Source organism: Oryzias latipes, chromosome 21 (assembly GCF_053564925.1).
Source record: "Oryzias latipes strain Hd-rR chromosome 21, Olatipes_Hd-rR_3.1".
In the NCBI taxonomy this organism is placed as follows: domain Eukaryota; kingdom Metazoa; phylum Chordata; class Actinopteri; order Beloniformes; family Adrianichthyidae; genus Oryzias; species Oryzias latipes.
The window spans coordinates 8,636,401-8,651,449 of record NC_136257.1 but is presented as its reverse complement, the minus strand read 5'-3'; the positions used below and the strand labels follow the sequence as shown (position 1 = coordinate 8,651,449).

General features: G+C 38.4%; 2 long non-coding RNA genes across 2 annotated transcripts; one reads left to right on the top strand and one right to left on the bottom strand.

The window, feature by feature from the left end:
- Nucleotides 1-4,256: 4,256 nt before the first annotated feature.
- LOC144988754 (uncharacterized) lies at nucleotides 4,257-5,766 on the bottom strand. Its single transcript, XR_013652741.1, has 3 exons — nucleotides 5,527-5,766; nucleotides 5,094-5,147; nucleotides 4,257-4,452 (listed from the first exon to the last, which is right to left on the bottom strand). It is a non-coding gene; the product is annotated as an uncharacterized LOC144988754 (long non-coding RNA).
- On the top strand, nucleotides 4,946-6,197 carry LOC144988755 (uncharacterized). The gene is made up of 2 exons (XR_013652742.1): nucleotides 4,946-5,302; nucleotides 6,001-6,197. It is a non-coding gene; the product is annotated as an uncharacterized LOC144988755 (long non-coding RNA).
- Nucleotides 6,198-15,049: the final 8,852 nt, after the last annotated feature.

The window sequence follows — 15,049 nt, the reverse complement described above, 5'->3', positions numbered from 1 at the left end:
GAATTATATGACACCAAGTCTTTCTTATATCGGAATAGGGCTGTGAAAGAAAAACAGAGAAAAAGATTCACATAATTTGCACCACATCAACATTTTGCACCAAGCCTCTTCCAACTGTAGGTGGCGCACATGTGCTAGTGAACAGTAGATAAAGAAAAAGAAGCCCCTCCCTGTCCAGTGTTGGGCTATATGTGCGTTCAATACCTGCGTTCATGCCAGTTGTGAATGTAGCATAAAGGCCGTGTCACACAGCTATTACAGACAGCATTTCATTTTCATTTTGCGCATTTTCTACGTAGGAAATTTTGGCCATTCATGAAAATTGAGCGATATACAAAATTCATGTGTTTCTTGTGTTTGTCATTTGTCAAAACGCACAGATGTCTGTTAAGAGTTTCAGCCAACAGGTATTTCAGTGAATTTGGTTTTGACCCATTTCGAATTTTTTGCCATTTGAGAAGTACGCAGTTTATGCGTATTTTGCGCAGTTTACACACAATTTTTATGTAATCTTATACAATTGTGTGTGATTTTTACGAAAGGCACATGCAAATTTGTGGCTTTCTACAACCGTTCCACTTATGTCTACGTTTATCTAACTGACTTTTTTTAAGATGAAGAGATGTTTCCAGACAAATGCTGGTGATGGACGGGTTTGTTCTCGCTTTTGAGAATCTTGACTTCCTTTAACCGTTTGTACCACCAGTGTATATCTTTCATAACACGTATACCGCGCACACATCACGTTAAAACTACGTAATTGACGCATGGATCACTAATGAACTGCATATGAACACAGCAATTGTCACACACATTTCATGTTCTACGTTGATTTATGCGTTCTTTGATACATTTGGGAAAATTTCACATAAAGACCACATCTTTTCTTACTTTTTCCATGTATTTTCACGTATGATCAATTTTTATCCGTGCACTATCTGCAAAATGTGCACAGTGGCTGTGTGACACAGCCATAAGGTAGGCCATTTTTGCAGCTGTTAATGATATTGATGTCATCGCATACCACAGACAAAAGCGATCGCACTGACATACATGTTGATTATAGCCTAGCAGTTCAGCCTGTGAACACTGAAACACTTGTTTTCTCGCCTCTTTCCCACTTTCTGTATGTGCAGCGATGAGTGACGCAACAGCAGGTGCTCAAAGAAACATGGAGTGGGCTTTCATTTTACCACTCGCAGGACAAATTACCCAGACAAAGGGCCCAGTGAGCCAGGACCCTAATGTAATTGCAACTGTTGACTCACGTTTTTCACCTCCGAAGACACAGCGGTCATGCGAAAGAACAAAAATAAACACGATTAACACAAATGAATGTTTTATTTCTTTTAATATATCATGCTGAAGATGAACTTATCAAGTGTTAGCACGAACAGGATTTGAGATTCAGAAGGCCCTAAACACAAATTGATTTCAATCGATATGGTTTGCAGGGCGCAGCAGAAACAGATGAAGGCAAAAAGGAAGGAGGCGGAAAGAAAAAGAAGGAAAGAATTTCTCGACGGGAGAGCACAGCACCAGAGCTGTAGTCAAATTTCACTGGTGTCAAATTAATTTCCGCATTATCTGGAAATTCAATTAGAAAGGACCCCCTCTCACTCCACTCCCTCTTCCCCTCCTTTGTGAGTAAGAGAGTGTCGGACATCCCAGCGTGACAGATTACACTGCTCAGAGTGCATATCAGGCCGAAGTGTTGAGGCCCACTAATCCGCCCTCTAATTCTCAATTAGTGTAAAATGAGCCCATAAATCACGCAGACAGGCCAATCGATGGAAACGTTGTTTTAGGAGTGATTGGCAGCCTCCCCAAAGGTTACTGTTTAAGTTGGTTTAAGGTTACAGCTCTCTGCAGGCGGGAGGCAGGTTGTGTTTGTGGCTATGTGTGTGTGCTTGTTGGCTTGTGGTGGTGGGGATGGTTGGGGGTGGGGGGGTCGAACTCAATCTATATGATGCAGGGCCTTAGTCCTTTGGGGATACAGCAGAGGGACAGCACCAATTTTTAGCCCATCAGCCGTCCAATTTTTCTCCTTTTCATACCTGCTGTAGTAAATGAGAAACAAATTAAATTTCACCCCACTATCTCCACAGAAACCATTTAAATCCTTTATGGAAACCAAATTGTCCCCAGACAAATCGCCCCTGGTTCTGTGGAAATACACTATGGCGCTGCAACTGAAATAAATTTGTGTCACTCTGGATATGGTATTGTCTGTAATGCCATTCATTGGAGGATCCTGGTGAAAGAGAGAAGGAAATAAAATAAGGGGCACTTTTGAAGGAACAAAAGGGGTGAAAAAGACCCCAGCTCCCCATTCTCTTTCTTACTCTCCCCTCCGTCTTGCCTTGCCTTTCCCCTGCGCCCACTTTTCCTCTGCGTAGTGTTATTAATTTTCGGCCAGAGTTTTTGCATTCATGAGGCTGAGATTGAAATGGAAATGAGGGCCGGCTGAGTTAGCAGAGTGAGGAGCCTCGACGAAGGCTGCGGCCAAATAGGGGAGAGGAGGGGGGTGTTGCGCAGCACGGCGCACCAACCGCTCAGCCAACACGTGTCAGAAATAGAGGGGACTCAGCAGCCACCATCCAGCCTCTCATTCCCCTAGATTACCAGCCCCTGACATCAATCACTGCATCAGGGAAACAATGCATAAAACAGCCCCAACAAGGGGCGATGAAAAATCACTGACAGTGCAGGAGGCTGGGGGAGGGGGGGTATGGTACAGACAGGACGGATGGAAGATACAAGGACCCATTCTAAAGCATCTTGGGACAATTAGTCACGTTTATGCAGGAGAAAAAGAGACAAACAAGGTGAACAAGACTGAAAATACTTGTAGGAATTGGATTAGGAAAAAAAAGAAAGACAGGAGGTTAAAAGTAGCATCCAGAATAAAATAAGCATTAAAGGTGCTATTATTATGACCTGCTATGTGTTTGGTATGTTTACATCCTAAAAATAACCTTTGAATCGGTCAAATCCACGAGTATACATGTTTTAAGGCTGTAAAACTCTGCACACATTATACACTGTTCTCAGACAGACGTGAGCATTTTCACACTTTTCTCTCTCAAAGTTCAAACTTACATAGATAAATAACTCTAGGATTATAGAATGAAAACAAAGAACTGATTGCAATTAAAGGTTTATGTACATTTGGAAAGCTGCATGCATTCTGTACACAAGACATGGCACAGAGGAGATTGATTAACAAGGTCAACATCCAATCAAGATGTAGAACACAGTGCATCATTAAAAAATAAAAAATAAAACGGTAACGCTTCCTTTTACAGTACAGTACTTACAGTGTACTTAATTGGTATTTACATGGTACTTATAGTGTAACTACTGGGTACTTTCAGGGTACTTACAAGGTACTTTTTATGGAATTTACTGGGTACTTACAGTGTGTTTACATGGTACTTTCTATGGGACTTTACTGGGTACTTACATGGTACTTTTTGTGTCTACTCTGTACTTACATGGTACTTTTTGTGTCTACTCTGTACTTACATGGTACTTACTGTGTATTTATATGGTACTATTTGGTTCATACCTATGTGGTACATACTGGGTATTTATAATATTCTTACTGGGTATTTACATGTTGTGCAAAGGTGTCTTTTATGGTACTTACCACATGTTAGAACAAGGTAAGTACAAATAAAGTACTTTGACCTTTAGGTCTGCACTCGCTGCATGTTTCATGGTATTTACCATGAATTTACCACAGAAACTACCCCTTAAGTACACTGAAACTGTAACTGTAAAAGAAAGTCAGCCCTATTTCCACTCAACTACATGGTACTTTCATTCCTAAATACTGGGTATGTTCACTTGAATATTACTTGGTACATACCCCTTAAGTACAATGAAACTGTAACTGTAAAAGAAAGTCAGCCCTATTTCCACTCTATTACATGGTACTTTCAGTAGTAAATGCTGGGTATGTTCACTTGAATATTACTTGGTACATACCCCTTAAGTACAATGAAACTGTAACTGTAAAAGAAAGTCAGCCCTATTTCCACTCTATTACATGGTACTTTCAGTAGTAAATGCTGGGTATGTACACGTATTACCTTCCCGTACAGTGTACATACACACTTGGTCTTCTGACCTCACCACATGAGACAATGCTAACCTGTTGGTAAGGGTAAAGTAACTACATTGTAAAAACATGTTCTGGCCTGATTACTTCTTGTAACATGAGGCAAGTTTAAAGAGAAACAAGACAGCAGTGAAAACAACAATCTTTAATATGATACATGTCTGCAGCATACAAAGTGTCATCACAATAAAATAGGTTTTAAGTACAAAACAGTACAAAGGAGCATTCCAAAAAACACATTATTGGCCTGAGGGTCGTGCTTTTTGTCCATCAAAATTCTTTCAGCAGAGTTTGGTAACGGTGCAGGACTTCTTCAGGGTTTGTAACTGCAAGAAAATTCACAATATGAGCTCAAGTGAAAATAAAAAGCATAACGACTTTGATGAAGTACAAAATATATTTTACTTATTTAATCATTTCTGTAATGAGTTTGATAAATTTCTGTGAATTATTTTTCGCTTTGACTGTAATGCTTGAAATTAATCAATTATCCTCATTTATGAACATGACAATAAATTATTCACAACTTTATATTTTAGTTACATAAACAAGAACAACAAAAAAGAAATCAAAGAAAAAAAATCAAAATTGCCATAAAAAAATCTAATTTGTTTAGACAAAGAATGACAAAAGCAATGTTTTAATTGGCAATTGCTGTATGTATTTATTCTTTATAAATATTATTCGCACCTACTATTTGCATTAGCATGAAAAACATTGCAGTGTAAAAGAAAAGGAAAAAAGAAATAAATAGGCAATTTCAAATTCAACACAGTTATTCACAAAAAGATGTTTTAATTTTCAAACAGTTACATTCACTGTGTTGGGTGGTATTGTTGTCTCTCTCATATTTGAAAATAAATAAATAAAAATAAAATAAAAACGGCGAAAGAAAAGAAAATGGGGAAAATGCAGTTAAACTCTTCATTAATGTAAATAATATGTCCACTTGGTGGATTTAACTTACTTTAGCTTACTCTCCTGTGGATTCGTCTGGAATGTCTTCTTCACCACAGCTGATCTAAAGCGGTAAAAAGACGGAAGTACGTCATCATTATTTTAAATAAACGCCTTTCTTTGATTTTCCCAGAAAGACGTGCGCTCAGTCAAACGAGCACAGAACAACAGACTTTATCATTTAGGCTACGTGTTTGTTTTACAGGTGCCTCTCTCCTGGTAAGTAACAACAATGTTTGTAGATTTTCATTACAAACTTTGAAAATGTATACATGAAATAACTGAAATTATTGGAGTAAGGTAGACATGCTCTTACGTCACGTTTCAAACACAGAGATAGTGGCTTGAAATCACGAGGTTAGCTTCTTTATAAAGTTTGATCAGTTTAAATATTTGCATGTAATTTATCCAATATTTAAAAAAAAACAAAAACACTGGTTTACCTGCCAGATGAAGAGAAATTCAAACTGTTGCGCGCGCCTCGAGGCTCTCCGGATTAATCTGCACGTTCACTTTGGGGGTAGTTGTGCTGCATTCAAGTGCGCTGGGAATTTGCAACGTTACTTGCCCCGACCTAGTTAACAAAAACACACACTCGGGGTGTTTTTAGTATTAAAAGTAAATATTTAGCCTTGTTGTTTTACATATTTTCCTGACATTATATAATATATATTAAAACAAGTTCATTTTTAGAATAATATTTAAAAAAATGTTAAGTTTTGAATAATTTATTATCATGTTTTTAAATGAGGATAATTGATTAATTTCAAGCATTACAGTCAAAGCGATAAAAAAATCATAGAAATTTATCAAACTCATTACAGAAATGATTAAATAAGTAAAATATATTTTGTACTTCATCAAAGTCGTTATGCTTTTTATTTTCACTTGAGCTCATATTGTGAATTTTCTTGCAGTTACAAACCCTGAAGAAGTCCTGCACCGTTACCAAACTCTGCTGAAAGAATTTTGATGGACAAAAAGCACGACCCTCAGGCCAATAATGTGTTTTTTAGAATTCTCCTTTGCACTGTTTTGTACTTAAAACCTATTTTATTGTGATGACACTTTGTATGCTGCAGACATGTATCATATTAAAGATTGTTGTTTTCACTGCTGTCTTGTTTCTCTTTAAACTTGCCTCATGTTACAAGAAGTAATCAGGCCAGAACATGTTTTTACAATGTAGTTACTTTACCCTTACCAACAGGTTAGCATTGTCTCATGTGGTGAGGTCAGAAGACCAAGTGTGTATGTACACTGTACGGGAAGGTAATACGTGTACATACCCAGCATTTACTACTGAAAGTACCATGTAATAGAGTGGAAATAGGGCTGACTTTCTTTTACAGTTACAGTTTCATTGTACTTAAGGGGTATGTACCAAGTAATATTCAAGTGAACATACCCAGCACTTACTACTGAAAGTACCATGTAATAGAGTGGAAATAGGGCTGACTTTCTTTTACAGTTACAGTTTCAGTGTACTTAAGGGGTAAGTACCAAGTAATATTCAAGTGAACGTACCCGGTATTTAGTAATGAAAGTACCATGTAGTTGAGTGGAAATAGGGCTGACTTTCTTTTACAGTTACAGTTTCAGTGTACTTAAGGGGTAGTTTCTGTGGTAAATTCATGGTAAATACCATGAAACATGCAGCGAGTGCAGACCTAAAGGTCAAAGTACTTTATTTGTACTTACCTTGTTCTTACATGTGGTAAGTACCATAAAAGACACCTTTGCACAACATGTAAATACCCAGTAAGAATATTATAAATACCCAGTATGTACCACATAGGTATGAACCAAATAGTACCATATAAATACACAGTATGTACCATGTAAGTACAGAGTAGACACAAAAAGTACCATGTAAGTACCTAGTAAAGTCCTATAGAAAGTACCATGTAAACACACTGTAAGTACCCAGTAAATTCCATAAAAAGTACCATGTAAGTACCCTGAAAGTACCCAGTAGTTACACTATAAGTACCATGTAAATACCACTTAAGTACACTGTAAGTACTGTACTGTAAAAGGAAGCGTTACCAATAAAACATATAAAATTGCTTTGAAAAAGAGCCGCAATATAGCAAGGGAACACGGTACCTGTTGCAGCGAGGCTCATTTTTTTAACTCAGAGACTGATACAACATGCAAACAGGGATCCGTTCAACCTTAAGGGGTCAAATTAAAAATTCTCCACTGCATTTTTGTAGATTTATTTGCATATTATGTACACCTGCTTCACAGCTTGTTCACTTTAATAACTGACTATCCAGTATTGTAAAGTGTAGCAGCAGTGGAGGTTGGGACACATGCTTGGTTTTTAAGCACCAGTTGTGCAAAACATATCTAGAAGGTTCATTTAAGTGCACATTTGAAAAATGTCAAAATTGATCTGTGCTTTTTCGAATCAGGCTTCAGGAACCAACAAACATAAGAACAGGTAAAAGATTTCTGGCTGTCCACTGTACATATTTTCTAGGCTTTAACCACCTAAGTCCACCCACTCATTATGGAGCTGTTTTTTTTTTTATTATTTAATCTTTTCTTTTAAATAAAGTGGAGGAAATTTAAGTATTTGTTTCCTTACTACAAAATCATCAGCCAGAAGCTGAGGGTTAGAGTCCCGCTCCGATCATATTTTTATCTATTTTTAAAAGCGTTCCTAGTGGTCTTTTTCTTGTAATTATGCCGTTTTCAGCCAAAGTTTTAAAATTGTCTCATTTTCTAGGACAGTTTCTGCAGAGCAGCAGTAGTTCATTAGAAATGTACCTCTGAGTTGTGGACTGGATTGTGGTTGCAGAGTAAGCCCGCCCCATTTCCCATCATTAATCTGTTTGCACTTTTCTCCTGCTAGCTTAACCCCCTCACACCCTCCAACCTAACGTTAGCGGTGCGTTTAAGAGCCATCCAGCCGCACAGTTTTGAGTCAGATTCCAGCTGAGATGAGGAAAACAAAGACGTAGATGGATTATACAAGTGGATGCCTCAGAATGGAGCTGTTGAGAAAATTCCTTTTTTTATTATTTCATATTAATATTTCATATTATATCATCTATTTTTCTTCTGTCAAGGAAAAGTAAAAATGCAGGAAGGGTTAAAAGTAGATGCTAAAAAAAATCAAGACGTACTCTAAGGAAAGCCCCTTTATTTGGTGGGGTTTTTACATACAAACAAATGTGGGAGTGGGGGTGGAGGCCAATAACAGAACTTCTGGAACTGTTTTACTAATTGCCCAACATGTCATGTTCACTAAGAACATGTATATTTTCAGATATTTTGTGGATTTATAAATTAAACTCACCAGTCAGAAAAGTCTGTTTCAGCCACAAGAGGGCCCAAGTCTGGATATCCCTGTGCTGGTTCCCAGCCCGGATAAAACGCAGGGTCGTGTTGGGAAGGGCGTAAAACTGTCTGTCAAACCACCTGTGTGAATCGCGGAACGTTGATTCTCTGTGGCGACCCCTGAAAGGATATGCAGAAAGGTGTGCAATCAGAATAATCTGACCTTCTAAAAAAGAGAGACCTTAAAGATATGGGTTAGTTTTTCCCTTTTAGTGTGCTAAAAATGATCTCATTAATACTCAGTCTGAGCAAAAAATGTCATTCAAATAATCAAAAATTAAAAAAGAAGTTCTAATGGATGACAACAAAATAATGGGTTGCATTCTGTAAAGTTTGACCTTGAAACTCAATTGTAACTTTTAAGTTTAACTTTTGAAACTTTTAAGTTCTTAGTTTGGTCAATGGTCAAAATGTATTTTCATTTCTGTTTTCAGAAAGTTCTTCTGAATTCTCTTTTGAAAAATAATTATACATCTGGATTTCCCACACGAGTCACCCTTTACTAGTTTCACCTCAGATTCCTATTTAACTTATCCTGCAGGACATTACTAATGACATCACTACTTAGGGAGGTCTTTTTCTGGGTTCAGTAAAATTCCAGTTCAACATTGCCAGAGCAGTCTATTATTATGATCATTATTAACTTTCTGAGTGTGTGTTTTCTTTCTCTACTGCTCAGTGTCTGCTTTGTGTCCTTAGCAGCAAAACAAAAAAAAAAGACTGCTGAAAAGCTGGTTCTTGCCTCCCTGAGCTTATTGAAATCATGTGAACGCCATTTGTGCTTAATCCTTCTCGGTGTGCCATAGAGAGAAAAAGAGTCGGCAGCTCCCGAAGAGAGATGTGAAGACCTCAGGGGGATTCACTCTGCTCTGCCTCATCTGCTAAGAAAGAGAGGTACAGAAAATGTTAGACGACTGACAGCCAAACCATAATATGTCTCCTAATTTGATTAGGTTTCAATGACAACTTTTATTTATAGTCGGTCTCAGATGCGGGGAGGTGGGTGGAAATGTTTTTTGAAGTATCCAATTGATATTAACCAGCTTCATAAACAAGCATTGCTTATGTAGCTAGAGGCTAATTACAGACAACAGCTTGTCCATCTGATGCCTGGCCCCGACTGCTCCTAACACCCGTTTGCCTCATTAGCTTTGTGATCACTCATTTTATTTAGTGTGGGCTCTCCTTCTCCTCCAAAATCAGCATATCAAGTCAGTAGGACACTTTCCATATGCATGAGAATTACATCAGAGACGGTGCTGTTGTCGGAGCTTTTGAAATAATAATGCTGCAAATGATAACGCCTCGGGACGCTACAACACCTCATTACCGCTCAGAGTAGTTCTTGTAAAGGAAAAAACAGGCTGCAATGAATAGGAAACATGGCGTTGCTTGAACAACAGTGGTATTTATATTCATCCCTGTACATCAAATTGTTGCTTTCCCACTAAAGCTTGAAACAGCAGCGGGGTTTTGAACTTGGGGTTAATGAAAAAGTCCCCGGCGTCAAGTTACCTGCTCGTCTGCAGGCGAGCGCGTCTGTGGAAACAAACATTTCATTTGTGCGGCACATGTTTCTCAGAGGAGACCCCAGTAAAAGTTGTTCAATAAAATTTACCGTCTGTTTTACAGACCTCCCCTTTCCCCCCTGTGTCATTTCTTTAATTGAAAGTAGATTCTAACTTGGCTATAAACATCATTCCACCCAATCAGAGCTGGTTTAGATCAAATACTAGATTCAATGGGCCGCCTGCTTACAGATGCCTTCAACCTTGCCTTGTCTCCCAGGCTCTGGTACTGTTAAACACTCTGGCACTCTTTTAAGACTGGGAGATGGCTGTCACTGCATTTTGTCAGCAAAGCATAATATTTCTTCAGGAGTTCTGAACCTGGCACTCAGCGGGGTGGAAATGAAAATAAAGCAGTACATAAACGGAGGGAGTCAGCTGTAAATCACCTTACACGCAGAAGAGGCAGCAGGTAGATGTGCTGCTGGCTGTCACAGCGGTCCCCTGGAAAGCAGTTTGGACACCAGCCATCATGTTTTAATCAATCTGCACATAACAGACAAGTCCCTGCTCTTCACAACACACACATGCGGCACGCCGCTCGCACCAAAGAGGCTCGCTTCCAGACTTTTCCAACTTGTGCTATTTAAATGTGCCTTATGTTTGTTTGGGAGTCGGAGGTTATTCTTTTGTGAGATCCTAAAAGCGATCTTTGAAGCTTAAAAATCAGCAGTTCACACTCACACTCTTAGACACACTGATTCTTCAAAGGTCGGTTCTCTTTACTGTGATACAAAGCAGGATGTTTGGGTTTTTTTTTTTGTTTTTTTTAGCGACACACTGCGTGTCAAACCGTAATGTTATTGTTGGTGAGATTCTTTTATAAGGAGTATAATTTTATTTTGGCTAGTTCTTCCCTTTTTTTAATTAAACAGTAGATGTCTCATATGGCTGTGGCTTTTACTGTGAAGTGGGGTTTGAAAGCTAACAGCAAACAGATGGGGGAGTATTCTTCTTATTAACGCAGAGTTTTGCAGACCTACGAAACAAAAGAAACCTCTTTTTTTTAACACTTAATAGATTTCCATAAACTTAAACAGAGGTCAAGATGACTCAGAGTTGTTAAAAACCACTTTGGATGTTCAGCTCAGTTCTTTAATGTGATAAAAACCGCTTTAAGTTTTAGACCAGCTCTTTTTTTTAGTAGTTTCTAATATTTGTTATTTGAAAAAGGAAATAGATTATAATTCAATTGCGGTTTCTCACAAATCTGATCCACAGTTTTAGGATTTTTAAACACCTGATTTCTTCTGACTTATTGTGCTCCAATATTTCACACGGGAATTTCCGTGATCATCCTCCCATTATTGTCTCCAAGGCGCTTGCAGGCTGTCAAATGATTAGTGTTCAAAAGTTGTGGAGACTGTGGTGCAGCTCCCACAGTAGATGTATTCTGAGAGGCCCTCCAGGGCCACATTTTGTAATTTTGATGCTATTTCAATCCCCAACCTACCACCACTGTACCTTATTTTCTACACTGTAAGGCACACTTAAAGTTCTTAACACTTACAGTCTGCTTCTTTAAAGAGTTGCAGCCAAGGTTGGGTGTTATTGTAAATATGCTAACGCGCCTAACGTATAGCGCTGTCAGACTGTTTGTAGTTGGGTTGTCACGGTAACGTTTGTTTTAGAGATAGGATGTTTGGATGTTATGGTGAATATGTTGTTGTTGTTCACCTTTCGCCACTGCCAATCAGCTGTCACTACTTCGCAGAGACTTTTGGCGGAGATTGTTACGCCTTCCTGACACAAGAAGACCAAGATCGGGCCCCCTTGTGGCTGGGTGGTTTGGCAGTAGTGCGAAGGGTCTTGCCCAAGGACCCACATGGGATGAAGCTCATCACGCACCCTAGGAATCGAACCCTGATATCCCTGCGTTTAACCAACTGAACCATTTAGTCACGCTTAGCAGGACTAATGCGTGGTGTGATCACACTGTGTTTTTTGGGGTTTTTTTACGTGTTGGTGTTGAGAGTTAGCGTAATGTCAGTTTTAGCGGGATCAGTCTTTTATTTTTATGTGTTGCAAAAAATGTTGGGAGTTACAGGTATTGTCAACACGGTAACACTTCTAAATTGGCTAACGTGTAGCATGTTACAAACAAGTTCTAGAGTTACTGTGAACCCAGTTAATAAAGTCTGACTGACAGATTTAACTCTGACTCTCTTGTCTCGCTTAATGCACCTTATATTTCAGTGCGCCATATATATGACATAAGTTCGAAAATACACCAGTTATTCATATAATCCGATGTGCCCCATAGTCCGGAGAACATCGGTCCAAAAACTCAAATAACATTTGCAGTGATAAAAAAATTAATAAATGTAGGTCAATTTTCTCAACTATGTGGAATTACCTGAAATATAAAAAACAATGTCTGTACAGCTGGGGGTGGGTGACGCAAACTGATCCAAAAGGAGGCAACGTTAGGTCTAAGTCAATTAAGTGATGTCTTAAAAAGGTCGTTTAAAGTGTGTGATTATCCAGTGTATTGCATATTAGTGGCAGGGAATGATATGTGCCATGGGGAGGGTAGCTGAAAAGAAGCAGATGGTTGGCCTTCTCACTCAACGCCTCTGCTGTAACATGGTGTATTTTGTCATGGGGTGAGTTTTATTGATTGAATTCCTGCCCTTAGACATGAGACTCATCGTCGCATGTGTCAGTGCTGCTGCTGCCGACTGGAAACCCAACACGGGAGCACAGGTTGTACAGCAAAGTGGGGAGTGGCTTGTTCTCACAGTCATTCAGCCGACCCCATCTGTCATGTGCAACCGTGCCTCCCCTGTCGTCGGAGTCTCGCAGAACGGCGTCATGTTATCATTTACAAACGCTTGAAGAGATTCAAGAAGAAGCAAACTCCTAAATCATCTTTGTACATCTGCGTTTTTGAACTTTATTTTGCATCTTTTATCAATTTACAACTGAGACTTTATCTCACGTCCTTAAAAGGAAACAAAATTCAAAGCAGAAGATGAAGAGGTTCTTAAAAAAAAAGCCTCAGAAGTGATTGTGTTGTTTGTGTTTGTGTTTTGTTATCCTGTCAGAAGGGTAATTGCTGTGGTTCCAATAGATTACGGTCGTGCAAGAAAATAGAAGAATTGAGGATTATGCCACTAACCACAGTTTTATCACAAGACCACAGACCTACCCCCTCACCACCACCACCATCACCACAAGCATAGGACATAATTGCATACAGAGGCAGCAAAAAAATGTTTCCCTTCAACATACAGTTCATCATTTGTTGTAAACTGTGAAACAATGTTATATAATGATAACCATCAGTGATCCACTGCACCCAAAGACCTTTCTCATCAATTATCTGTTATTGGAGCCTCTGTATCCTGTGTATTGTGATATTTGTTTACGTTTGATGAATGTTACGCTGCGCGGGTGTTTCAGTCCCCAGGATATCTTTCTCCCACTGATGTACTTATTAATAATAAATTGAGCGAGGAATGTGTGAGTTCTTCCTCCCTCCTCTGTGATTATAGAGACAAAAGAGCGTTTGAAGTATCCATCTTAATACAAAGACACTTTATTAGATAAAGCTAACTCACCCAAGACAAATAGTGACGCTGAGGCACTGAAGGAACAGCAATACTCTTGTCTTTTCTTTTCCCATCTCCATTTCTTTTCCTTCTTTTTTTTATTTTCTTTTAGATTTCTGGTTCAAACAAATGATTCGTTTTTAATCTTTAATTTTGTCATTTGTATTTGTACATGGAAGGAGGGCCAATGTGGTGCCATATAAGCGGCGGCCCAGAGGGTAGGATGTGGTTTTAGGTAGGGTAAATAGATTCTGGTGTTGTAAATCACCAGCGGTTGTGTATGCAGTCATATTTGATTCATTTATTACCAAATTTGCAACCACTCGCCTTTAATTCTCAGCCCCCTCCCCCCCCTGCTGGCTTTACCACTAAAAATACATAATCTTCATCTGTCACACTTTCAAATGAAAATACCTGGAGTTTTATTCATACCCTCATTGCCCCTCTCAGTTATGTGTTTTGCTTTTGCTCTATCAAAGAGCAGTCAGTCACCTGGGCAACATAAATTACCCTCAAGCAGCAATTTGTGAAAACATGTCGATTAAGTTTGTGCACCACGGTCGGCCGGGAAGGCAGTAAATTTTCCAAGTAACAAAGTTAACATTGATTCAGATATAAGCACTTACCCGTGTGTAACAACGATAACCTTTTAGTAGATTTGGAAAACATATTTGACACCCATTAAAATAACGAATGATTTTTCTCTTCCCCCAGAGGAAGGCAGAGATGGTGTGTTTTGGACAGGAAGAGAAGGTTAACGTGCTGTGACTTCAGTAAGTAAAAAACCAACAGTTCACAAATCATGTTAGGATTCGACAGTGCTCTGAAGAAATACAGTCGCACCACAAAAGCATGATTTATTTTCTTTATTATGAAACTAGGAATTCACAATGATATTTTCATAAAAAAATGGCAACCTAGTTTTCTAATATTTCTGGTACAGATGGTTTAATCCTAGTTTTTAAAGACACTGAAAAAACAAACTATGGGTTCAACATCTTAAACAATGTCAGCATTTATTTTATCATGACCCGAAGCAGTTTTGTTTTTAAGACGCTTGATGATTTATTTTATTTCTTGAGAATCAGTTGTTTTTTTCATAATTTTAGCATCTCTTAAGCACCAACATTAGAAAAAGTTTGTTTCTCTAACGTTGGTGTTTCAGATGTAAAAAAATGTTGGCTCCGTCTTAAAAAGTTGAGGAAGATTTTAGTAACCCTGTATTTCTTTGAAGTTGTTTTATTTTTTTACAAGTACTCTTAATATCGTTGATAGATTTATTGAAGTAATCACTATAATAGTTTTTCTTTGCTACTCTAAGAAAATGTATGTATTTAGGAACCAGGAATTTTTATTGTCATTTTATCACAGTGATAAAACAAAATTAGCGTCTCTGGTCCCGAGCCAGCCGTTTATAGTGATAATTATTTCTAAATGACCTATAAGTTGATAGATTTAAGGGAGAAAGGGAGCTTAAATTCTTATGTATAACT